The following is a 25,995-nucleotide window of genomic DNA, read 5'->3' as shown; positions in this document are numbered from 1 at the left end:
ATTACTTTAAATTTGTGATTATTTTAAGGTAGTGAAACCATTTTTCTTCCCAGCCAGGTGAGGTACCCCAACCACAATTATCTTATCATATTTAAACATATAATTAATTATAATTCATCTGATTGTCTTTTTCAACCCTTCTCAAATACATGGGAATTACTTATAAAGTGAAAAATCTCTCAAGTAATATTTCATTCTTTTCTATTTCTGATTTTTTAAATTTGCATAATGCAATTTAAAAGACATTATTGACCACAAAGACTATATAATCAAAGCCAGTATTTCTCATATTTAATCTCTGAATACCTGCTTATCATTATGCAGTCCCTTGGGGTGTGTCTGGCTGTGGGATCTTTAAAGAAAAATTAAGCTGCTTGTTCTCCTTCCCCTAATTGATAAATGATCCTACAGGATATGTTCTCCTGCTTCTCACTTTGAGGGTCTCTCTATAAAATATGAAGTTATGAATTGTGTAAAGGTGTATAAAGCCTAATGATTCATCAGACAATGTACTCTTGTATTATTTGTTTGAAAGAACTCTCCTTGGATTCTTTGGGAAAGGAGAAAGAATCAATTTTGCACAAATAATTTTCAAGAAGAGTTTTATTACCATGGGAGCAAGCAAAATTTCCAAGAATAACCTGATATTAGGGATTATATGCTATACTGTGAAGAATTGATGATGTTATGCCAGAATAAATGTTCCTGTCCTGATTCAAAATATATATTCATATGACCATGCTTTGTAGCATGAAAGTTACCCCAATGAATTATAAAACTAATACCTTTTGTTGATTTTTTTTGTTTGTATAGTATTCAAAAACACATTAAAGTATTATTCCTTAAAAAGTTCACAATTTGGTAAGTATAATACACTGAGCCAAAGGTAGTATTAATCACCTATTCTGAGCTTTAAAAACACTATAACTATTTAGATATTTATTTATATATGTTCTACTTAATTTCATGAAGTCTTTAAGACAATGTAGAATGATAACATATAATGAAATAATAAAAATAAAGGATAAGTGTTCTAGTTTACTAATGCTGCCAGAATGCAAAACACCAGAGATGGATTGGCTTCTATAAAAGGGGGTTTCTTTGGTTACCCAGTTACAGTCTTAAGGCCATAAAGTTTCCAGGGTAACACATCAGCAATCAGGTACCTTCACTGGAGACTGGCCAAGGGTGTCTGGAAAACCTCTGTTAGCTGGGAAGTCATGTGGCTGGTGTCTGTTCCAAAGATCTGGGTTCAAAATGGCTTTCTTCCAGGACGTTCCTCTCTAGGCTGCAGTTCCTCAAAAATGTCACTCTCAGTTGCTCTTGGGGCGTTTGTCCTCTCTTAGCTTCTCCAGAGCAAGTCTGCTTTCAATGGCCATCCCCAAACTGTCTCTCACCTGCAGCTACTCTCTCAGCTTCTGTGCACTGTTCAAAGTGTCCCTCTTGGCTGTAGCTCCTCTTCAAAATGTCACTCTCAGCTGCACTGAGTTCCTTCTGCTTGTCAGCTCATTTATATGGCTCCAGTGATTTAATTTAGACCCACCCTGAATGGGTGGGTTAACACCTCCCTGGAAATTATCCAATCACAGTCATCACCCACAGTTGGGTGGGGCACATCTCCATGGAAACACTCCAAGAATTACAATCTAATCAACACTGATACGTCTGCCCACAGAAGATTGCATCAAAGATAATGGCATTTTGGGGGACATAATACATTCAAACCAGCACAATAAGATATGGGGAACTTAGAAGAAAATCAAGAAGAAACAAAAGAAAAGACTCTGAGGACCCATGTAGTTACTAGAGTAGACTTTCAGTTGTGGACTGCGCTTCAACAGGAGAAAAAGCAGTTGGTTTCCTATATAAAGCTTCCCATTTAATCGCTATTTATGCAAATCAATTTCTCAGGAAAGAAAAGCTGTTTTTAGCAGTAAATTTTAGAAGAAGCTTTGTAAAGTGGGGGTGGAACACAAAAGATCTATTTTTGAGGCATTTTAAAAAGTAGTATTAACTGGGTATCCTTACATCCTTAACATTCATTCATTTAACAAATCATTCATTTAACAAAGTTCCTAGTATGAACTAGATACTGTTTTAGAGATTAGGAATAGACAAAGTAGACAAAAATTCCTGCACTAGTTTCCAAAGTACTGTGAGGAGCTAGATAATAAACAAGATATTAGGTATATTGAAGACTGATACATGATAAGAAAAAAGTAAAGGAGGGAAGGGAATGAGAAAATGGACATGGATGTGGGTATGTGTAGAGATGTTGAAGTTTTGAAAGGACAGGCAGGGAAGGCCTCACTGAGAGGGATTTGAGTACAGACCTGAAGGAGAGGAGAGAAGAGGCAATGGCCAATAAACAAGCCCTGAGGCATATTTAAGGAAGAGCAACGAGGTAGTTAAAACGATAGCTGATAGAGATCAGGTATTTGATGCTGAAGACTACAGGAAGTTCAGCAGGATTGAATGTATAGATCCAGAAATAGATAGCATAATACTGTGTTATGGTAGCACAATATTGTAAGCACACTGAATGAAGATATCCATGAGTAAAGCTGAAAGAGATGGGCTAAGGGCATGAATGACACCTGAGGTAAAGATAGAAAATAAAGACTGGGACTATTTAACTTAGCAAAAACTGGAGTGGTCAATGTTTGTTACTAAGTGTACAAATATAAAAATGTTTTTACATGTGGGAGAACAAATGAATGTCCACCATGCAGAGTGTTGAAACAGGGAAGGTATTGGAGAAAAAATATAATCAAAGCAAACTGGAGTCTATGTTCAACAGTAACATTGTAATATGCTTCCATTAAATGTAGCAAAGGCAATATACCAAATCTAAATGTGTATGAGAGGGGGATATAAGGAAGTGATATGGGATTCTTGGTAGTGGTATTATTTTCTGACCTTACTATTATATTGTATTGTATGATATTTTATTTTTCTTTTTATTATCTTTTTTATTATTCATTAAAAAAAACAACTGTTTTCACAGTAATCAATATGTTCAAGTGCTAACTGTGGTGATAAATGCACAACCATATGATGATACCGTGAACAACTGTACACTGTGGATAATTGTATGGTATGTGACTGTGCCGGTTTGAATGTATTATGTCCCCCAGAAAAAGCCATATTCTTTGATGCAATCTTGTGGGGCAGACATAATAGTGGGGATTAAGTTGGAACGTTTGAATTAGGTTGTTTGCATGGAGATGCGCCCCACCCAAATGTGGAGGATAACTGATGGGATATTTCTGCGGAGGCATGGCCCCACCCATTCGGGGTGGGCCTTGATCAGTGGAGCCATATAAATGAGCTGGCTCAAGGAGAGGAAAAGGAGTGCAGCGGTGAGTGACGTTTTGAAGAGGAGCAAGCTTGCTAGAGAGGAACGTCCTGGGAGAAAGCCATTTTGAAACCAGAACTTTGGAGCAGACGCCAGCCACGTGCCTTCCCAGCTAACAGAAGTTTTCCGGATGCCCTTGGCCATACTCCGGTGAAGGTACCCGATTGCTGATGTGTTACCTTGGACGTTTTGTGGCCTTAAGACTGTAACTGTGTAGTGAAATAAACCCCCATTTTATAAAAGCCTATCCATCTCTGGTGTTTTGCATTCTGCAGCATTAGCAAACTAGAACAGTGACTATATCTCTATAAAATTGTAGGAAGAAATATAAGTAGGGATAAAAGTGCTGGAGAAAACATGGAGAGAGGGATGTATGTATTTACTGTTGGTTAGGAGGCAGAACGATGTAGCCTTTCTGGAGGACTGTGTGGTGGTTCCATAAGAAGCTAAGTACGTGGGTGCTGCAACCTCATTGTGGGGTATATCCTTGGAAGATCTGGGAGTAGGGACATGAATGTATATTTGCAAACGGGTGTTTATGGAAGAAGTATTCAAGATTTGCAATGGGTGGAGGTGGCCTAAGGGTATATCCACTGAGGAGCAGAATGGTGAACTGTGGGGTATGCATACAACAGAATATTCAGCAACTGCTAGGAGTGTAACTGCGAAACATGCAATGAGGTGAATGGATCCTGTAGACAGCATTTTGAGTGAAGTCCACCAGAAACAAAGGCAAACAGTATAATGCCTCATGAATATGGACTAATTACAATGTGTAAACTCAGAATTGAATCTTAGAGCACACCTTATCAGGGAAACACTTATTGTAATGGTCCACAGATTGTAAGCTCTTATAGCAGCCACATCTATTCCTGAATTGGAATGACTATCTCCAGATTCTTTGATGCTGATCCCTTTGTGTATAACCTGATTGGTCTCTGGAACTGTGGGTATCTGTGTGACATCTGAAACTCCAAACTAGAGCTCAGCAGATATGAATGTCAGTATTAGTGCAAATAGCAACTATTAAAAATGCTAAAAAAAGAGTGCAAACTTCAATTAGAGATTTGAATGAAGCAGATCTGGTTAGGACTAGGGCAAACTGGGCCAAAGGGTAAAAGATGATACTATGTTTTTTTTTTAAATTCAGTTTTATTGATATATATTCACATACCATACAATCATCCATTGCGGTTGCAGTTGATTTGTCTGGGGGGGGGGGGCGGCCGGTTGCTGAACCCTCGGCTTTCGGCGTTGCTCGGAGGGTACCGGCGGCGGGGGCTCTTTCCCGGAGGCGAGGGCGAGGCGGGGGACTGGGCCCGGTCCCCGGCGTAGGCGTGCAAAGTATGGAGGGCGGCGAGAAAGGAACAAGCGGGACACGGTTCTTTTAGGGTGAAGAAGCTAAGAGAGTTTATTAGGGGAGAGTACAAGCTTATATCGGGCGTTTAGAGGGCGGGGTAGCTGTAGAGGTTAAAGGCTTGGATTGGTTCTGAGAGGGCGCGGAGGTTGATTGAAAAGGAGCGAGAGTTGCTTAGGTAACGGTGTCTGGCAACAATGTATGCGCACTGGTGGTGATGGGAGTTGCACTGGCAACGGGGAGTGTCCGGGCAAGATAAGGGGGTGGGGAAAAGGCGGTTCCCTCCGGCAAGCCTCCCCTAACGGTGGTATTTTGGGTGAGGAAATGGGGCCTGCCTCCGGCCTCACTTTCCCAGGCCTGGGGGGCTGTGGAGGGCGCTGTCGCCCGTGCCCACCACCCTCCCCAGGGGCTGATCAGGTCCCCCAGCCCAGGCCTGCCAAGTTGAAGCACGTAATCAGTGTCCCGCAATCCATGGTATACAATCAACTGTTCACAGTACCATCATATAGTTGTGCATTCATCACCCCAATCTATTTTTGAACATTTTCCTTATACCAGAAAGAATCAGAATCAGAATAAAAAATAAAAATAAAAATAAAAAAGAACATCCAAATCATTCCCCCCTTCCCACCCTATTTTTCATTTAGTTTTTGTCCCCATTGACATCCATCCATACACTGGATAAAGGGGTGTGATCCACAAGATTTTCACAATCACACTTTCACCCCTTGTAATCTACATTGTTATACAATCGTCTTCAAGAGTCAAGGTTACTGGGTTGGAGTTTGGTAGTTTCAGGTATTTACTTCTAGCTATTCCAATACATTAAAACCCAGAAATTGTTATCTATATAGTGCATAAGAATGTCCACCAAAGTGACCTCTCGACTCCATTTGAAACCTCTCAGCTACTGCTGACTATGCTTTAAAACTTCAACCTTCATGTGAGACCAAGGGAAGAGATGCTTATTTGGTGCAGGATCTATATTTTCTAAACAATTTAACTTGTACAGTCAGTATGTTCTGTATGTTCAAATACCATAATTACATGCAACTTTGAATAGGAAGTGAGACCTGGTAGGTTTGTACAGGTTAGTGTGAAATAGCAACACATCCCAAAGTAATTTAGGCAGAGAAAAAAATTAATATGCAGGGTCCCCCTGAGGAACTGGGGGGTTGGAGAATGTGGAAGTGTTGGACTTCCTCACCTGATTGTTGCTGATGTTCTCACAAACATTGAGGACTGATGGTTTGGTATGCCAAACCCTCTATCTTGTCCTTATGAAGTTCATTACTGCAAAGGAGAGGCTAAACCTGCTTATAATTGTACCTAAGAATCTCCCCATGAGTACCTCTTTGTTGCTCAGTTGTGTCCTTTCTCTCCAGCCAAGCCAACTTGGCAGGTGAACTCACTGCCCTCCCCTCTATGTGGAACCTGATTCCCAGAGGTATAAATCTCCCTGGCAATGCAGGATATGACTCCTGGGGATGAATGTGGACCCAGCACTGTGGGATTGAGAACATCTTCTTGACCAAAAGTGGGATGTGAAATGAAACAAAATAAAGTTTCAGTGGCTCAGAGATTTTAAATGGAGTGGAGAGGTCACTCTGGCGGCATTCTTATGCACTATATAGATAACACTTTTTAGGGTTTAATGTGTTGGAATAGTTAGAAGTAAATACCTGAAAATATAAAACTCCAACTCAGTAGCCTGGACTCTTGAAGATGATTGTATGACAATGTAGCTTATGAGGGGTGACACTGTGATTGTGAGAGCCTTGTGGATCACACTCCCTTTATCCATGGATGGATGAGTAGAGAAATGGGGACAAAACTAAATGAAAAATAGGGTGGGGTGGGGGGAATGATTTGGGTGTTCCTTTTTTTACTTTTATTTTTTAATTTTTTTTCTATTCTTTCTGGTGTAAGGAAAATGTTAAAAAATAGATTGGGGTGATGAATGCACAACTATATGATGGTACTGTGAACAGATGATTGTACACCATAGATGACTGTATGGTATGTGACTATATCTCAGTAAAACTGAATTTAATAAAAAAAAAAAAGACTATAGCTAAGATGGTAAGGGAAAGATTGGAGTGGTAGAAGATGAGTTCAGAAAGGCAATGGGGGGAGGTGGGTTAGGCAGGACGTGAAGGGCCTTGTGGGTGTTGAAAGGACTTTGGCCTTTCCACTGAGGGAAATGGGGAACCACCAAGGTATTTCAATCCCAGGAGAAGTATTAGTTATCTATTTCTACGTAACAAATTATCCTAAAATGTTGTGTCCAGAAACCCCAATTAATTAGATCCTCCAGACAAGAGTGGAACATTTCATTCTTACTGAAATAATTTCAGACAGCAATATTTCTGATGGTCTCTGATTTTAGAGAATAAAGTTTCTCAGTAGGAAAGCAGCAGTTAACTCTAAGAACTGGATTGTTATGACATTTTACATCTAAAAGAACACTAAACAGTTATCTCTCACAGTTTCTATCGGTCAAGAATTTGGGAGCAACTTGACTAGGCATTTTGGCTCAGGGTCTCTCAGAAGATTGCAGTCAGATGTTGCCTAGGGTTCCAGTCATCTGAAGATGTGATTAAATCTGGAGGAGTCAAATCCAAAGTGTCTCACTTACATGGCTGGCAAGTTTATTCTAGCTGCTGGTGGGAGACCTCAGTTCTTTTTCACATGAGCCTCTTCACAGGAATGCCTGAGTGTCCTTGTGACATGGTGACACTCCATTCCAGAGTCAAGTAATCCAAGACACCAAAGTGAAAGTTTCATTGTCTTTTATGAGCTAGCCTCAGAAGTGAAACATCATCAATTCTGCAGCATTCTATTAGCCACACAGGCTGATTTAGTGTGAGAAGAGACTACCTGGATAAAGGAGGCAAAAGTCTTTGGGGACCATATTGGAGGCTGAGTACCACAGAAAAGAAAGGAGAAAACTATTGGAACAATGCCCTTGCATGGGCACAAGTATATGGAATCAAGTGCAAAGCAGAAAGGATAGTCTTTGCTGGGTGCAGAGTAGTACCAGTGCAATCCATAGAAACACTACAGAGTTGCAGATGCAGGAAGGTGGGCAGATGTGGAGTTAATGCACATTCTCTTCTGATTTTTTTCTCTTAGTGAAATAGAAAGCAAGTTCATAGGTCAATATTGAGGACTGGGGAAGAGTCATTGAAAGTTCATTAGTATTTCATTTTCCAATATTTCTCAAGTAATGTCCTGGTCATTCTCATTAATGCTTTCATGTTCATATTATTAAGGAAAAAAATGAAAAGCTGTTTTGATCACTGTTGCATAGTATGAGGCACAGCCTGCATTTTAGTAAAGTGAAAGAAAAATAACTCTGTGTAGCTGTTTCATTTTAAAGACAGTGATTTTTCACTCTTTGATCTCAAAACACTTTGATGTTTATAGCACGAAAAGTTCTTTTGGTTTGTAGTTAGACTACTTCGTTACTTCTGCTTACGGAAATGGAATAAAATATGGACAATTAAGTGTGTTTAAAGGAGACATTTACAAATTAAGATATGGCCTTGTACTAGCCCAATTAGCCTAAGACTCCCAGGGACAAACCTGTAGACCAAGTAAGTATTGCAATGTGGGAGACTGAACACTTGAACTATGGGGTGTGTATTAGTTAGGGTTCTCTAGGGAAACAGAATCAATGAGAGATATCTATAAATAAAAGATTTATAAAAGTGTCTCGTGCAACTGTGGGCATGCACAAGTCCAAATTCTGTAGGGCAGGCAGCAAACTGGCAACTCCAATGAAGATGTTCGATGAGCTCCTCAGGAAACAAACTGGCAACTTTGATGAACTCCTCAGCAAACACTTCACTGGTCAGCTGTAGAAGAAGTGAAGGTCTTCTATCTGTCTTGCTTAAAAGTCTTCAAGTGATTGGATTAAATCCAGATGACTGCATTCTCTCATTGTGGAAGACACACCCTTCATTGATGTCATCAGTCACAGTTGCAGCCAATTGACTGATAATTTAATAAACCAGTCTGATGGTTTATTAACCAGCCACAAACTTCCTTGCAGCAATGGTTAGGCCAGTGCTTGCTTGACTAGACAGCTGGGTACCATCACCCGGCTAAGTTGACACATGAACCTAACCATCACAGTCTAACCCTTGTCAACTTGGCAGTTATACACTCACCTAAAACCATACTTTATCTCTAAGTAGAGAACAATAACAGACATATATTTTGCCTAATAATACTCTGCTGTACTGCATACAACTGGAAACACACTAAATCTCTCCAGAATAGGATGCAAGTCCTTGGGTAACATTAACTCTTAAAATTGATTTCCTTTAGCTTAAATACAGCAAAACGAACAATACAGCTTATGTCATATGATAAGAGGATAAGACAGAGAAGAGAGTAAAGATATTTGCTTTACAGACAAATACAAACATACTCACAACAAAACACGGAGGAAATATTCATGCCATCATAGTCCTCATTTCTGAAACTGGTCATGTGGCCATAGTTCATATTTATCACCACCTTCTTCCACTACCCATTCCATGTTCCCTTTACCCTCAGCAAGCACTTTAGCTGGCCATGGTTCTTTGCCTGGTGGGGTGATCCAAACCTTCATTCCTGAAGTTTCTTGGCCATTGGTAGTCCTGCCTGGATTGGGCTGTTGCAGTTTTCCATTGACTTTAATCACATGGCATCGTAGTACTAAGAGACACCCTAGGGGATCCCCTGGATTCCAGGAAAACTCTTCTTGACTTCCATTGTGTAGTTGCAGTGCTATTTTCCCTTGACAGTCAGGATCAATCATCTCAGCCAGTACAGTAATCCCCTCACTTGCCTGTTGATTCAGAGGTGTAAGAAGCCCAAAGTGGCCAGGTGGCAGTCTTAACTTCCAGTTCAATGGAATTATTGTTGTGTTTCCTGGTGGGAGCACTCCTCCTTTTGGAACAAAGACTTGTAGGCCAGCAGAGCTTAAGTTTGCAGGGACGGGAAGCAAAAATTTACCTAGTGGATCACTAGGAGTGATAGTGAATGGTGCCTCTCCTGTTTCCACCCCTTGATTCCTAGACCCATGAATCCTGACTATGGGAGAAACAGCACTATAGAGTGGACACTGATTCAGAGCATACACAGCCGCCTGGAGAATACTGCCCCAGCCCTGCAAGGTATTGCCACCTAGTTGGCACCATAATTGAGTCTTCAACAGGCCATTCCACTGTTCTATCAACCCAGCTGCCTCTGGATGATGGGGAACATGGTAAGACCAGAGAATCCCATAAGCATGTGCCCATTCCCTCACTTCATTTGCTGTGAAGTAGGTTCCCTGGTCAGAAGCAATGCTGTGTGGAATACCATGACAGTGGATAAGGCATTCTGTAAGTCCATGGAAGGTAGTTTTGGCAGAAGCATGTCATGCAGGGAAGGCAAACCCATATCCAGACTATGTGTCTACTCCAGTAAGAACAAATTACTGCCCCTTCCATGATTGAAGAGGTCCAATGTAATCAACCTACCACCAGGTAGCAGGCTGATCACCTCAGGGAATGGTGCCATATCAGGGACTGAGTGTGGGTCTCTGATGCTGGCAGATTGGGCACTCAGCAGTGGCTATGACCAGGTCAGCCTTGGTGAGTAGAAGTCCATGTTGCTGAGCCCAGGCATAACCTCCATCTCTACCACCATGACCACTTTGTTCATAAGCCCATTGGGCAATGACAGGAGTTGCTGGGGAAAGAGGCTGATTGGTATCCACCAAACAGGTCATTTTATCCACTTGGTTATTAAAATCTTCTGCTGAAGTCACCCTCTGGTGAACATTCACATGAGACACAATATCTTCATGTTTTTTGCCCACTCATAAAGGTCCATCAGAATGCTTAACCATGAGCCACGAAGTTACCATGAGACCTGAGTTACCTATCATGAGCTGGGTATTGCCTGACCCAGACTTTGTTGTCACCAATCTTCCAGTCATGTTCCTTCCAAGTCCCTGACCATCCAGCCAAACCATTAGCAACTGCCCATGAATCAGTATACAAATGCACCTTTAGCCAGTTCTCCTTCCAAGAAAAGTGAACAACCAGGTGCACTGCTTGAAGTTCTGCCCACTGGCAGGATTTCTCCTCACCACTGTCCTTCAGGGACATCCCAGAAAGGGGCTGCAGTGCTACAGCTGTCCACTTTTGGGTGGTGCCTGCATATCGTGCAGAACCATCTGTAAACCAGGCCTAAGCTTTCTCTTCCTCACTCAACTGATTGTAAGGAACTCCCCAGAATGCCATAGCTGTGGGCTGGGAAACAGAAGGTAAGGTGGAAAGAGTGGGGGCCATGGGCATTTGGATCACTTCCTCATGTAACTTACTTATGCCTTCAGGACCCGCTTGAGCTCTATCTCATATATACCATTTCCATTTTATGATGGAGTGCTGCTGTGCATGCCCAACTTTATGGCTTGGTGGGTTAGACAACACCCAGCTCATGATAGGTAACTCAGGTCTCATGGTAACTTGGTGGCCCATGGTTAAGTGGTCTGTCTCTACTAAGGCCCAGCAGCAGGCCAACAGCTGTTTCTCAAAAGGAGAGTAGTTATCTGCAGAGGATGGTAAAGCTTTACTCCAAAATCCTAAGGGCCTGCATTGTGATTCTCCAAAAAGCATCTCTATTTGCCACTGACACTTCCAGGACCATTGGGTCAGCTGGATCATATGGTCCAAGTGGCAGAGCAGCTTGCACAACAGTCTGGACCTGTTGCAGAACCTTGCCTTGTTCTCGTCCCCACTCAAAACTAGAAGCTTTTCTGGTCACTTAGTAAATGGGCTGGAGTAGCACACCCAAATGAGAATATGTTGTCTCCAAAATCCAAAGAGGCCAACTAAGCATGCCTCTTTTTTGGTCATAGGAGGGGCCAGATGCAACAGCTTATCCTTCACCTTAGAAGGGATATCTCAACAGGCCCCACACCACTGGACACCTAGAAATTTTACTGAGGTGGAAGGCCCCTGTATTTTTGTTGGGTTTATCTCCCATCCTCTGCCACGCAAATACCTTACCAACAAATCTAGAGTAGTTGCTACTTCTTGCTCATTAGGTGCAATCAACATGCTATCATCAATATAATGGACCAGTGTGATGTCTTGTGGAAGGGAGAAATGATTAAGAAATCTGTGGACAATATTATGACACAGGGCTGGAGAGTTGATATAATCCTGAGGTAGCACAGTGAATGTAAACTGTTGGCCTTCCCAGCTGAATGCAAACTGTTTCTGGTGGTCCTTATTAACAGCTATTGAGAAAAAAGCATTTGCTAGATCAATAGCTGCATATTAGATACCAGGGGATGTTTTGATTTGCTCAAGCAATGATACCACATCTGAAATAGAAGCTGCAATTGGAGTCACCACATAGTTAAGCTTATGATAATCCACTGTCATCCTCCAAGACCCATCTGTTTTCTGCATAGGTCAAATAGCAGAGTTGAATGGGGATGTGGTGGGAATCACCACCCCTGCATCCTTCAAGTCCTTAAGAGTGGCATTAATCTCTGCAATCCCTCCAGGAATCTGGTATTGCTTCTGCTTTACTAGTTTGCTAGGCAGGGGCAGTTCTAGTGGCTTTCACTTGGCCTTTCCCACCATAATAGTTCTCACTCCGTGAGTCAGGGAACCAATGTGAGGATTCTGCCAGTTGCTGAGCGTGTCTAGTCCAATTATGCATTCTGGAACTGGGGAAATAACCACAGAATGGGTCCATGGACCCACTGGACCCACTGTGAGATGGACCTGAGCTAAAACTCCATCAATCACCTGACCTCCATAAGCCCCAACTCTGGTGGACCAGAGTGATGTTTTGGGTCTCCTGGAATTAATGTCACTTCTGAACCAGTGTCTAATAATCCGTGAAATATCTGATCATTTCCTTTTCCCCAATGCACAGTTACCCTGGTAAAAGGCTGTAGGTCCCCCTGGGGAAGGCTGGGAGGAAGATTAACAGTATAAATTTTTGGCAGTGAAACAGGGTCCTTCCCCAAGGGTACCTGGCCTTCCCCTCATTCAAGGGGCTCTGGATCTGTAAACTGTCTCAAGTCTGGGAATTGATTAAGGGGCCGTGACTCTTTGGTTTTGTAATTCAAGGGAGACTTTTGTTCACTTGACCTAGAGTTCTTCTGTTTATATAGTTCTAACAAGAATTTGGTTGATTGCCCATCTATTTTACTGCTTGGTACTCCATGATCTACTAGCCAATTCCATAAGTCTCTGTGAGTCAGATTATTTTGATTGCTGCTTTGAGCCTGTTTTCCAATATGGTAGCCATGCCCACCTTGTCTGTGGTGATTAACTGCAGTCACTTGGCTTCTGCTGACTCAGGATCTGATTATCCCCATTGTGTCTAAGGATTCCAGCTCAGTGACAGCAGTTCCTACAGTAATAGCTGACCTAAAGAGAAGGGTGACTATAGAGCTCTTCAGAGATGATGGAGCTAGTCTCACAAATTTATTCCTCACAGTCTTGGTAAAAGGAGTGTCCTCTGGACATTCCAGGGGTGTGTGAGCAGGTCTTCCATGATAAATCCACTCCAACATTCCAGTCTCTCTAAGCCTTTGAATCCCCTCCTCTACATTATGCCAGGGCAGTTCTGGCATTTCAACCTCTGGTAATGCTGGCCATCTTTTGATCCATGTTTTAGCCAACCACCCAAACAAACTGTTAATGCCCTTTCTAACCCCTCAAGCTGCAACACTGAATGCAGAATCTCTGCTTGGTGGGCCCATATCAGTAAATTCAGCCTGATCCAACCTTATATTCCTTCCACCATCATCCCACACCCTTAATATCCATTCCCATACATATTCCCCTGGTTTCTGTCTGTATAAGTTGGAAAACTCATACAGTTCTTTTGGAGTATAGCATACTTCTTCATGGGTCACACTTTCTACCTCACCCTTCGGGGCCCTGTTGGATGTTAGTCTAGTTATAGGTCTTGAAGCAAAGACTGGTGGTGGGATGGGTCATGAAAAGAATTAGAAATATCCCTCAAGCCATTTACCTCAGGACATTCTGTTGCATTTTCATCTCTTAGAACAGGATTAATCTCTCCAGACAGAGGAGTGAGGGCTGCTTCCTCAGGGGAGGTGATTACAGGATTAGTAGGCACTGAAGGGTTAATTTCTTTAGGTGAGGGTTGGATGGCAGGCTCCTTAGGTCAGACTGGAGGTGAAGAAGCTGTTTCCTCAGGACAGCCCTCTATAGGTAAATCTAATAATGACTCAGCAGAATCCAGGGTTCCAGTGTCCTCACTGCCATTCTTATCAATCCATATGTCCCCATCCCAAGGATCCCATTCTTTTCCAATTAATGCCTTTATTTTAACAGCAGACACCCTGCAAGGTTGAGATTTTAGTTTACATTGGAAATCTGCTACTCACACAATGAGAGTCTGCATCTGGTTTTCAGAAATCTCAAGTCTGTGGCCACAGGAAATAAGATTTTCTTTCAGGGCACACATAGAAACCTTTACGTCTGTCATACAGCACTTAAGTTTTAAATTTGAAGCCTTTAGCTCATCCCCTTCCCTTATAACTTGATCCAACGTATCTAAGAGCAGCCAGCCAACATCATTATACCTCTTAACTCTGCAAAATTCTGTGAAGGTGTCAAAAACACTGTCACCCAGAGCCTTGCTTCATACAAGAGTATGATTAGGAGAATCAAACGGTGCTATTTTGTGTATCTCCATTGCCAACTCATGCCATGGACTGTCAGTGCCATCTTGATTATTGGAAATGGAGTCATTAGTGCTTTTGAATCTAATCAGAGTAGAAAACAAATTGTAAAAGCCCCTTTTAAGATTCTGTTTCTCAAGAATCACTCCCGGTACAGAGTTGTATTAGTTAGTTTCCTAGGGAAACAGAATCAATGAGAGACATCTATAAATATAAGATTTATAAAAGTGTCTCATGCAACTGTGGGTATGCATGAGTCCAAATTCCATAGGGCAGGCAACTCCAATGAAGATGTTTGATGAACTCCTCAGGAAACAAACTGGCAACTTTGATGAATGTGTTCGATGAACTCCTCAGGAAATGAACTGACAACTTTGACAAACTCCTCAGGAAACACTTCACTGGTTACCGAAGAAGAAGTGAAGTTCCTCTCTTTGTCTTGCTTAAAAGTTTTCAACTTAAATCCAGCTGACTGTATTCTCTCATTGTGGATGATGCCCTTCGTTAATGTCGTCAATCACAGCTTCAGGCAATTGACTGATGATTTAACAAACCAGCCTTCTGGTTTATCTAGCAGCCACAAACATTGTCACAGCAAAGGTTAGGCCAGTGCTTGCTTGACCAGATACCTGGGTGCCATCACCTGGCCAAGTTGACACATGAACCTAACCATCACAATGCACAAAAATTTCTAAGGATGCCTCACTTGATCTCAACATTAGTTCTCACCTAAGTATCCCAGACACTTTGCTGCTGTGTCATTTTTGTCCTATTCATTTCCATTTTTGCTCTCCTGGTCCAAAATTCTACTCTCAAAATTAGTTGCCTTTTATTTGCTCTTGGGCCTCCTTGATATCCTGACTCCTTCTGTCTTTGATATTTACCACATTCCTAATCCTGGAATTATATATAAATCAATTATAGAACTTTTAAGAAACACATAATTCCCTGACCCAACACAGACACATATAATCTGAAACTTAAAAAAAAAGAAAAAAATGCCTCCAGGAGATTCAGAAACAGAAGATTTGTAGACAGTCATGTGGCAAACACTATGCATGAGTATCATTAGTGTTGCCTGCTACTGGAGTTCTCTGATGCCTCTTTTCTGCACTGGCTGGATTTCCTATTCTCCCTCTCCTGAGAGTTCCTATGATTGGCTCCCCTGACATCTTAGTCATTTCTGCTCTGCACCCTTGTGCCGTGAGCTAAGAATCAGATATTTCAACTATTTCCCGCGCCTTCTGGTTTGGTAGCCTCTCTGTTATTCCAGATCCTTGGATTTATTCTCTCTATTCTTGCTTTATCATCCATTCTTCAATCTCTAGTTCAAGCCTAAATTATTTTTCCTAGCTACCTTGACTAAGTTTCTAACCATAAATTCCCCTTTTCACATGGGAGCCCTGAGTTACCATTGCTAGATATTCACTAGCATCTTACAATTATGTAAAGTTTCCAATCATGGTATGCTGCAGCTGAGAGCAGATCTTCAAAACTCCATGTTCTATAAAACTACAATAGTTGTTTGAAATTGACAAGGCTGAGAATATTTATACAACAGAAATCAGCAAGTGCCCCCCAAAAATGATACATTTTTTTCTTTTTTCTTTTTCTTTTTTCTGGAGAACTTTTTAAAATATCACTGTCTCCTTTCAAAGATCAAGCTAGGAGCCCTGGCACCAGCTTAGAGTACCTGGGGTAAATCCAGAGGATAACAAGGGCACATAAATTCCAGCCAAAGACCAAGATGGACTGAGCTGGGACAGGTAGGGAGAAAAGGATCTCCAGACCTTTAAAAGTCAAAACTAAACTCTTAAACCTCTTCCAAATCTGTTCCACTTCCACATACATCCATCTGTTAAAGGTAACAACTCTTATGGGACCTTGCACAAATCATTTAAACAATCTGTGCAACAAGTTTCTAATTTGTAAAATGGGGATGCTAATAGCATGTACCTCATAAGGTTGTTAAGAGGATTAAATGAGTTGTGATTGGAAGAGTGCTAAGAATAATGCTTGGCACAATGATTTCCTAACTTACACTTACTGTATGTTTAAATAATTACTCCAGCTAAACTACTTAGTGTCACCTTGCCTCCATCCTTTCATTTATACCTCATTTACAATCCGACATACCCCATATTAAAATCCTTTTCCCTTGACTTTCACAGTATATGTCTGGATCTGAGCTCATCTTGCCACCTCTACCTTGACCACCCTGGATTCAGCTCAATATGAATTATTTGATGGTCCACAGATGCTTTTCCTACTTTCACTCTTTCCTCTTGTAGTCTGTTCCTAATACAATGACCACAGTGATTCTTTTAAAAGCCCAGTTAGACATGTCCTCTACTAATCTGAAAATCTACTGATGGCTCCCCAATTCTCTAGGAGTAAAAGTAAAGTCCTTATGATGGCCTACAGGACCTCACCCCTACTCTGAAACCTCCTTCTGACTGCTCCTATGACACCCCCTCAAGCAATCCTGTCTAGCCACTCTAGACATACTAGAATACAGTGAGTGAGGGCAACGTAGTAGGACTGTTAAAATCCTATTGATCTGGATGTAAGATATTCCAGTGTAAGATATTTCAGAGTGCTGTGCTCCCACAGAACCTTTGAACAACTAGCAAAAACTGGCAGAGCCATCCTCCTCAGAACTCCAGAAAATAGTTAAAGGGTTGCAGTAACTGGGCAGGTGCCAAATAAAGATAATGCAGTGTTAAAAACCAGTAAGAGAAGCTTTTGGTACCCTTGCTGGCCTCTTTCCAGTTCTCTGGTGCAGTGTGGTTTTAGCCTGCAGTCCCATTTGGGTCCTTGGCCCTGTTCTGGAGGGAACAGAATATCCCCTATGTGCATTTGAAGGTGCCCGTATACTGGTGCTAATCTATCTGGTGGCAACTTAAAAAACTGAAGGAGAAAATTCTTCCCTGACTTGCCATACGAGAACTTGCCCTATAGTCAGAAATAGCTTGCAGACAGCTAAAGCAGCATTAAGAAATAATTAAGTCAAAGAGGTCTGGGGCAAAGGATTACCTGTTGTAAGTCCTACAATAGAGCTTTGAGGAGGGAAAGAAAGTCTATTTCATAGTGAGTAGAGGGGACTTTTGAATTCCTATGGATGGGAAATTCCCAAGGCCACAAGCAAACATAATCCCAGGAAAGATGCATGCTCAGAAAAGATGGAAAGGACCCTGTACTTCACATATGACATAAGTGGTCTTTATTTATAGTAGGACTAAACTCTGAAAGAGAGTACCAACCACTGCAGAGCCAATTTGCAAAGACGATGGAAGGAGATTTGGGTTGGTTTGGTTGTTCCTGTTAGCTCCTGGCACTCAAGGAAATCTCAGTCATATCACTATAAATTTAATGAACAGGTAGCTCAGGAACTAAATTCCAGAGTTAACATTATAAATTATTAAAATGTCCAGTGTGCAACAAAATACTATAAGACAAACAACAGGAAATGAAAACCCATGAAAAGGAACAAAATTAAAATCCAGAAACAATTAATGAAAAAAACCAGATTTTGGACAACCAGACAAAGACTTTTAAAAAATAATCCTTAATATGTTCAAGGATATAAAAACTACATGGAGGAAGAACTAAAGGATATCAGGAAAATGATGAATGAACAATATGAGAATTTCAATAAAGAGATTGAAATTTTAAAAGGAACCAAACTGCTATATAGGAATTGAAGACCACAATAACTGAAATGAAAATTTTCCTAAGGGTTTCAATAGTAGATTAGAGCTGATGGAAGAAAGATCAATGAACTTAAAGGCAAGACAATTGAAATGATCTAGGCTAAGGAGCAGAAAGAAAAAAAGAATGAAAAAAGTGGCCAGAGCCTAAGAGACCTGTAGGACACCAATAAGCATATGGATACACTCTTTACGGGATCCTTAGAAAAAAGAAGAAAGAGAGAAAGGGACAGAAGAATATTCATAGAAATAATGGCAGAAAACTTCCCAGTTTTAATGAAATACATGAATATACATTCAAGAAATCCAACTAACCCCAAACAGGATAAACTCAACATAATATTTATAAACCAAATCCAACAGCACGTTAAAAGAATTATATACCATGACCAAGTGTGATTTATCCCAGGTATGCAAGAGTGGTTTAACGTAAGAAAATCAATTAATGTAATATACCACATTAATAGAACGAAGGAAAAAAAATCACATGGTTTTATCAATTGATGCAGAAAAGGCATTTGACAAAATCCAGCACCCCTTGTGTATAAAAACACTTAGAAACTAGGAATAGAATGAAATTTACTCAGCTTGGTAATGAGTATCTATGAAAAGCCCATAGCTAAATCACACTCCATGGTGAACTGAAAGCTTTCTCTCTAAGATCAAGAAAAGACAAGGATGCCCACTCTCACCACTGTTATTCAACAGTATACTGGAAGTTGTAGTCAGAGTAATCAGGAAATAAAAAGAAATAAAAGGCAGCTAAATTGGAAAGGAAGAAGTAAAATGTTCCCTCTTTGCAGGAAGGCATGATCCTATCTTTGTATAGAAAGTCCTGAAAAATCCACACCAGATCTACTAGAGCTATATGAATGAACTAAATAAATTCAGCAAAGTGGTGGGGTACAAGAACACCACCCAAAAATCAGTAATGCTTCTATACACAATTAATGAACAACCTGAAGAGGAACTCAAATTCCATTTACTATAGCAACTAAAATAATAAAATATTTAGGAATTAATGTAACCAAGGATGTATAAGACTTATACACGGGAAACTACAAACATTGCTAAACAAAATCAAAGAAGGTATAAATAAATGGAAAGACTTTCCTCATTCATGATTGGAAGGCTAAATATTGTTAAGATGTCAAATTTATCCAAAGCAATTTATAGATTCAACACAAACCCAATCACAATTCTGACAGTTTTCTTTGCAGAAATGAAGAAGCCAACATCAGATCCATATGGAAATGTAAGTGGCCCTGAATAGCCAAAATAAACTTGAAAAAGAATGAAATTAGAGGACTCACTTTCCTATTCTAAAACTTATTAGAAAGTTACAATAATCAAAAGCTGGTACTGGCACCAGGGCAGATATACAGACCAATGGAATAGAATTGAAATTTCAGAAGTCAACTCTAATATCTATGGCCAATTGATTTTTGACAGGATGCCAAGTCCACTCAATGGGGGGGGGGGGGGGAAATAGTCTCTTCATTAAATTGTGCCAGGAGAACAGAATATTCATATGCAAAAGAATGAAGGTGGACCCCTAATTCATACCATATACAAAAATTAACTCAAAATGGATCAAAGACCTAACTATGAGAACCAAAACTATAAAAAATCCTAGAAGAAAACAGAGTAGCATCTTCCGGACCTTATGTTATGCAACGATTTCTCAGACTTTACACCAAAAGCATGAGCAACAAAAGAAAATATAGATAAATGGAACTTTATCAAAATTAAAAACTTTTATGCATCAAAGACTTTATCATGTAATTAAAAAGATAACTTACAGAATGGGAGAAAATATTTGGGAACTGTATTAAACCATAAGGGTTTAATATCCAGAATATATAAAGAACTCCTACAAATCAATATATAAAAGAAAAATAACTTAATTATAAAATGGGAAAAACTTGAGTCTTTTCTTCAAAGAAGTTTTACAAATGATCAAAATACACATGAGAAGATGCTCAACATCATTAGCCATTAGGAAATGCAAATCAAAACCACAATGAAATATCATTTCACACCCTCGAATGTCTACTGTTAAAAACATGGAAAATAAAATATGTTGGAGAGGACATAGAGAAATAACACTTGTTGATTGTTGATAAGAATGCAAAATGGTACAGTCACTGTGGAAAACAGTTTGGTGGTTTATTAGGAAGTTAATTATAGAATTGCCATATTACCTGGCAATCCTTCTTCTAGATATATATTCAAAAGAATTAAAAGCAGGGACTCAAACAGGTATTTTTACACTCATGTTCATGGCAGCATTATTCACAATTACCAAAAGGAGGAAGCAACCCAAGTGTCTATCAATAGATGAATGGATAAACAAATGGAATATTATTCTGCTATGAAAAGGAATGAAGTTCTGATGTGTGTGAGAACACGGATGGACCTTGAAGATAACCATCTTGAAGTTAAGTCAGACACAAAGGGACAAAGGTTGTATGATGTCACTGATATTCAATCATTAGAATTAGAAATTCATAGAGCCAAAAATTTCAATGCAGGATACCAGTGGCTGGGGTAGAAGTAGGGAATGGGGAGTTAATACTTAATTTGTACAAAATTTCTGTTTAGGATGATGGAAATGTTTGGTAATGGAAGTTGGTGATGGTAGCACAACGTTGTGAATGTAGTTAACAATAGTGCACTAAATATTTGCAGTTAAATGGGGAAATTTTAGGTTGTCTTTATGTTACTAGAATAAAAATAGAAAAATAACAACCATAGAGCTGTTCAACACAAATCGTGAACCCTAAGGTAAGCTATGGACTATAGTTAGTAATGTCATTTTAATAATATTGTTCAATCATTTGGAGCAAGGTACCACACTAATGCAAAATACTAATAATAGGGAAAACTGTGTGTGTGTGTGTGTGTGTGTGTGTGTGTGTGTGTGTGTGTGTGTGGTCAGTATATGGGAACTCTTTATTTTCTGCATGTTTTCTCTGTAAATCTAACACATCTCTAATTTTTAAAAAAAAAGAGGTGAAGAAAAAGGATGATAAAGCAGGAATGGACAGAGTGAATCAGTGGGGGCAGGGGCTATGCTATAGGAAATACAGAGCATAGAGTAAGAGTCTGGTGGAGTAACAGCAGTTCAGGAATTTTGTCCCAAACAAAACAGGAACAGGATCAGAGCACCTCCACCTGGAAATGGGCCTATTATGAACTAGGCAAGAAAACAGTCTCAACTGGTGTCCTGCAGAGAACCTAGCAACCTTGAATACTTATGAATCCTAGACAGAAATGGGCCAAGTGTGGTCTGACATTGTTGTGGAGGTATTCAAAATTGAGTAAGCCTGTGCATGTCCTGACAGAAAAAAAAAATATTTCCAAACCTGGTGGTATGTGGAACAAGCTCCATTAATAATATTGACCTGCTTTCTTCCTAGAAAAATAATGGGGTGGCTTACAAATAACTGAAAGTTCCTTGGGAATAGCTGGCATGGGGCACAAATGAGGGCAAGGGTTGATACAGTAAAGAACAAAACCATGGCAACCAGGGCACGTGGGCGAATCAGCTATGAATCTAGCTCATGGATAACCTTCCTTTTTTTTCTGAGACAGAGAAGGCATAGAACAAGCACAAATATACTGAGCCACCATTATTATAGAGGCTTCTTTAAAATATAATCGCAATAAGACCAGCAGGGTAAACCAAACAGAAAGTAAAAAACACAACAAATACAAAAAAGAAGTTTGCTTCCTCAGTTTAAAACATTACACACAAAAAAAGATCCTAAAATAAAATTTACTTTTGGAGGTCTTGACTGTTTTCTTACAGACCAACCTCATCTTCTGCCTCTTTCCTTTTTCTGGTACTGACCTCAGTTTATTTACCCTTCCAGTTTGTAGATGTACTGTTTTAGCTTAGTTTCTGGCTTAGTTTCTCATCCATGACCTCATGTTATGCGCATAAAATTTAATTCCCCATATGATTACATTACTGTGGCTCTTCTACTTAATCTACTTGTTTTGCTTTGGTTCCTATGCTTTAGGTACCATTCAGACAGTTGGATCTAGTACTGTAATCTCTCCTTCCCTACCCCTTTGTGGGCTGAATCTGCTCCTCCCTGGATTCTTTCAGACCCCGCCCCTGGGTTAACCCAGATCATCCTCAGAGGTGTACAAGTTCCTCTTTGCAAACATCTCCATCATAACACATAACAGTTACCAAATATAAGAAAGATGCTATATTGCTGACAAGGTCAAATCATGGTTTTTACACTACCAAGGAGACCCTCCTGACAATCATTTCTACAAGGGTCTAGCGAAGGTGATAAATATCACAGGTAGTAGACACTGTTGGTTCCCCATACACTTCTCCTTTACCATCTGCTTCTCCCATCTGCTGAAAATACTGAAGCCATGGCTTAGATCTGCAAATTTCTCCAGAGAATCCTATGTGGTTGATGGGAACTGCTTCTCCCAGAGATGCTTAGGAAGATACACCCTCCCCATATCCATATATCTGCATTAGAGTTCAAACTGCAATTTGTGTGGAGGGTAGAGTTGGTGGGAAGGATGCTTCCCGCCACACAATCACCACACATGATTCTCTGAAAAAAGATTACTAGTCTGGAACATTGTGCTGTATGAGAGGTGCCAATTAAAATTATCCTTCTTCCCATCTTTAAATAAAATCAACCTGTGACTTGGAACTTTTGGATAACTCAAGCATGAAAACCTTTCTCTGGCTCTCTGATTAGGGCATTATTTCCAGATGAGAACTTTGATACATCTTCTTGGACAAGCTGTCAAACCCTTACTTCATCAAGTATGCCTTATCCCAGTAATTACTTGCATTTTTTTTCAGGTAACAGATCTTCAGACTTATGAAATACAGGTAGGAGGTAATATGTTAGTCCCTCTCATCAGATTGCATTTATGTGACTGTAGAGAAAAGCACTGAATTCTGTTTCCATGGCAACTGCTTCATGGCTCAAGAGGAAAACAGGGCAGCAATTGAAGTCTGGGTTACTGACAGCTCTAACAATAATCTGTAAAATGTTTAAATCAAGTGGAAGATCCAGAAAGAAACAGATAAAAATTGTGACTACGAAGGGTGAAATTGAACAATAAGATTTTGGGCAAATATCATTACAACTACAATATGTTTTAAGAATTACAGGCAAGGTAGGTGATGACTATATTTTTCAGGAGAATCAATTATTTTTTGTTTGTTCCTTCATTCAAGTGATTGTTGAATACTGATTATATGGCATTCATGAAGTAGGACCTGAAGATACAGAGATGAGTCACTGCTTTCTTTATAACTCCAGGATCTCAAGGTTTGATGAGGGAGACAGACAAAAAACTCCACTATGATTGTAGTGGACATTTTGTTTGCCTACCCAACATCTATTCAACCATTCCCCACTTCATGGCAGCCAGGAGATTTAGGATATTTGAAGGATCAATCCCACATCCAGCTCCATGGACAAGTAGGTGCCACTTACTACAGTTTTTGGTTCAGCATGAGGATGTAACCAAGGTGTAAACCACTCAGCTTATTCCTTTATCTACTATGATTCATTCCTGCACACAACTCTAACATTCTGTTTGGTGGTTGTGGGATGCTTGTAATTGTTTTACCTAGGTGTGAAAGGTACAGCATGCAGCATCAGTTGCTGCAGGCAGCTACCTTGTGATCAGCCTGAGGTTGAAGTTGGCTCTTGAACAAGGGAAAACCAAGAAAATCATAGAGAAACAGAACCAAAATCTGACTGAAGTGCAGCAAATCATGCTGTATCTCTGGATTTTTGAGTGAAGTTATCCAATAAATTCTCTTTTTGTGGAAGCTTGAGTTGGGTTTTCAGGTTTTCAGTTACCTGCAATCAAAAAAAAAAAAAAAAAAAAAAAAAACATCCAGCTAATTACAAACAACAATACCATGGAATTAGTGAAACGTTAGACATAAGCAAAGGGAACTTTCGGGCGTACAGAGGAAGAATAAAGAGAAAGGGGAGAGAGGAGGTAAAACTAACTCAATCTCGGAGAAAAAAAGAGTATGAAAGGTCGAGGTAGAGAATTCAGCTTTGCTGTTAGCACGGCTCCTCATTGTTCAATACTCCAGGATTGCTGGCAGCTGTATAGTGAGCCTGTCTTAATTCAAGCCCTATGCAGAGGTGGATGTATCCTGAAACTAAAGAAGCTGAAGCTCAAGGGATCCCTGCTTAAAATGCTCCTGTGGTCTTGGACAGCATTATATGTTGAATAACTTACCCCAGAAAAACATGTTCTTAGTCTTAATCCATTCCTGTGGATGTGAACTCATGGTAAATAGGACATTTTGAAGATGTTATTTTTAACTGAGGTGTGGCCAACTGAATCAGGATGGGTCTTAATCCTATTACTGAAGATTTTATAGAGAAGGTCACAGGGAGAAAGCCACCAGGGAGGAGCAGAAGCTGGAAGTCAATGGAACCCAGATGAGAAATGAGAAGACTCCATCATGTACATCGTCATGTGCAGAAAAAGCCAAAAACCCAAGGACTGTCAGCAGCTAGCCCCAGAATGCCACAGTCTTTGGGGATGTCTTGATTTTGGACTTCTTATAGCTTCAAAATCCTGGGCCAAAAAATTCCTGTTGCTTAAGCTAGCCCATTATATGGTATTTGTGATTGCATCCTGGAAACTAATATAGGGAGGAAGTAGCAGGCCCAGTTGCCAATTAGCAACTGGGATGTCCCAGACTGAGGCTGCCTTCTAAGGCCTGGGTATTCCTGGGCTGAAGGTGGGTGTATGTGGGCTGTCAGCATTATTTCTACACCTGCCTCGTCTCCAGTAACAATTTGCTCCTTTGGAACGCTATTGACTATCTGGACATTTCTTTGAGTTCAAAGGATATTATCCCTTCTCTCATGTCTGCCTGGACCAGTCAGAATTAGCCTTCATGGGTATCTAGCATCCCACACCCTATATCTGGAGGGGGTAGAAGAAAACAGGTGGAATTTGGCTGAGTTAGAACAGCTGCTGCAGAAGCCCTGAGTATATGTGGGGGGTGTGTGTGGGGGGGGGGGCAGGGGCAGGCACACCCAACTATATCAAAAGGCTGGAATTTTCTAAGGGCTTGCCCCCAGGAAAAAAGTACCATCTGAGCAAGAAACTGGAGAAATTTATAAGCAGCAAAATTCAATAACTAGGTGTGAAACTGAAAGGAACTTTTCTAAACTTCCAATAACAAAAACAAATTTCAATCACCCATAACAGAGAAAAGACTAGATTATTTTTCTAGTTTCTCTAGAAGTATTATAAAAAATCATTGCCACATGAAGAACTTATCAAAGCATATATAGCCAAAAAATGTAGAATTATTATTATAGTCAGTTAATTAATAATACCCACCACAGTAACAGTTATAAATTTGGGAAATTTATAATGTCTGTGGTATTTGTCAACTTTTAAAATTTGTAATCTGTTTTTATGTCTTTTCTCTTCTAACTAGCATTCACTTTAATACCTAATTTCATATTCTTCTACTTAAAGAGGGTTCCCCAAGCTGTCTGTCAGGCCCCACAAAATCTGGATCTGTCACACACAGGTATGTCTGTCCTGCTATTCCCAATTTCTTTAGATGGGAAGGTTTGAACCAAGCTTACCTCTCTCTAACATCTACAAGAAGCAGGCATACAGTCCAGTACCTGGATATTTTTCTTTCCATTTTCTACAAGCTCAGGCTTGGTAAGCACATGGTCTGAATACCAAGGTGCAATAGGCAGCAGTTCAATCAACTGCTTTCTTACTGCGTGACATGGATCATTGCCGCATCCTGTCTTGACTCAGCCAGCTACACATTTTGGGGTCTATAATTTACAAA

This window comes from Choloepus didactylus, chromosome 3, assembly GCF_015220235.1.
Source record: "Choloepus didactylus isolate mChoDid1 chromosome 3, mChoDid1.pri, whole genome shotgun sequence".
NCBI lineage: Eukaryota > Metazoa > Chordata > Mammalia > Pilosa > Megalonychidae > Choloepus > Choloepus didactylus.
The sequence above is the reverse complement of the archived record's forward strand: the minus strand, read 5'-3'. Positions refer to the sequence as shown.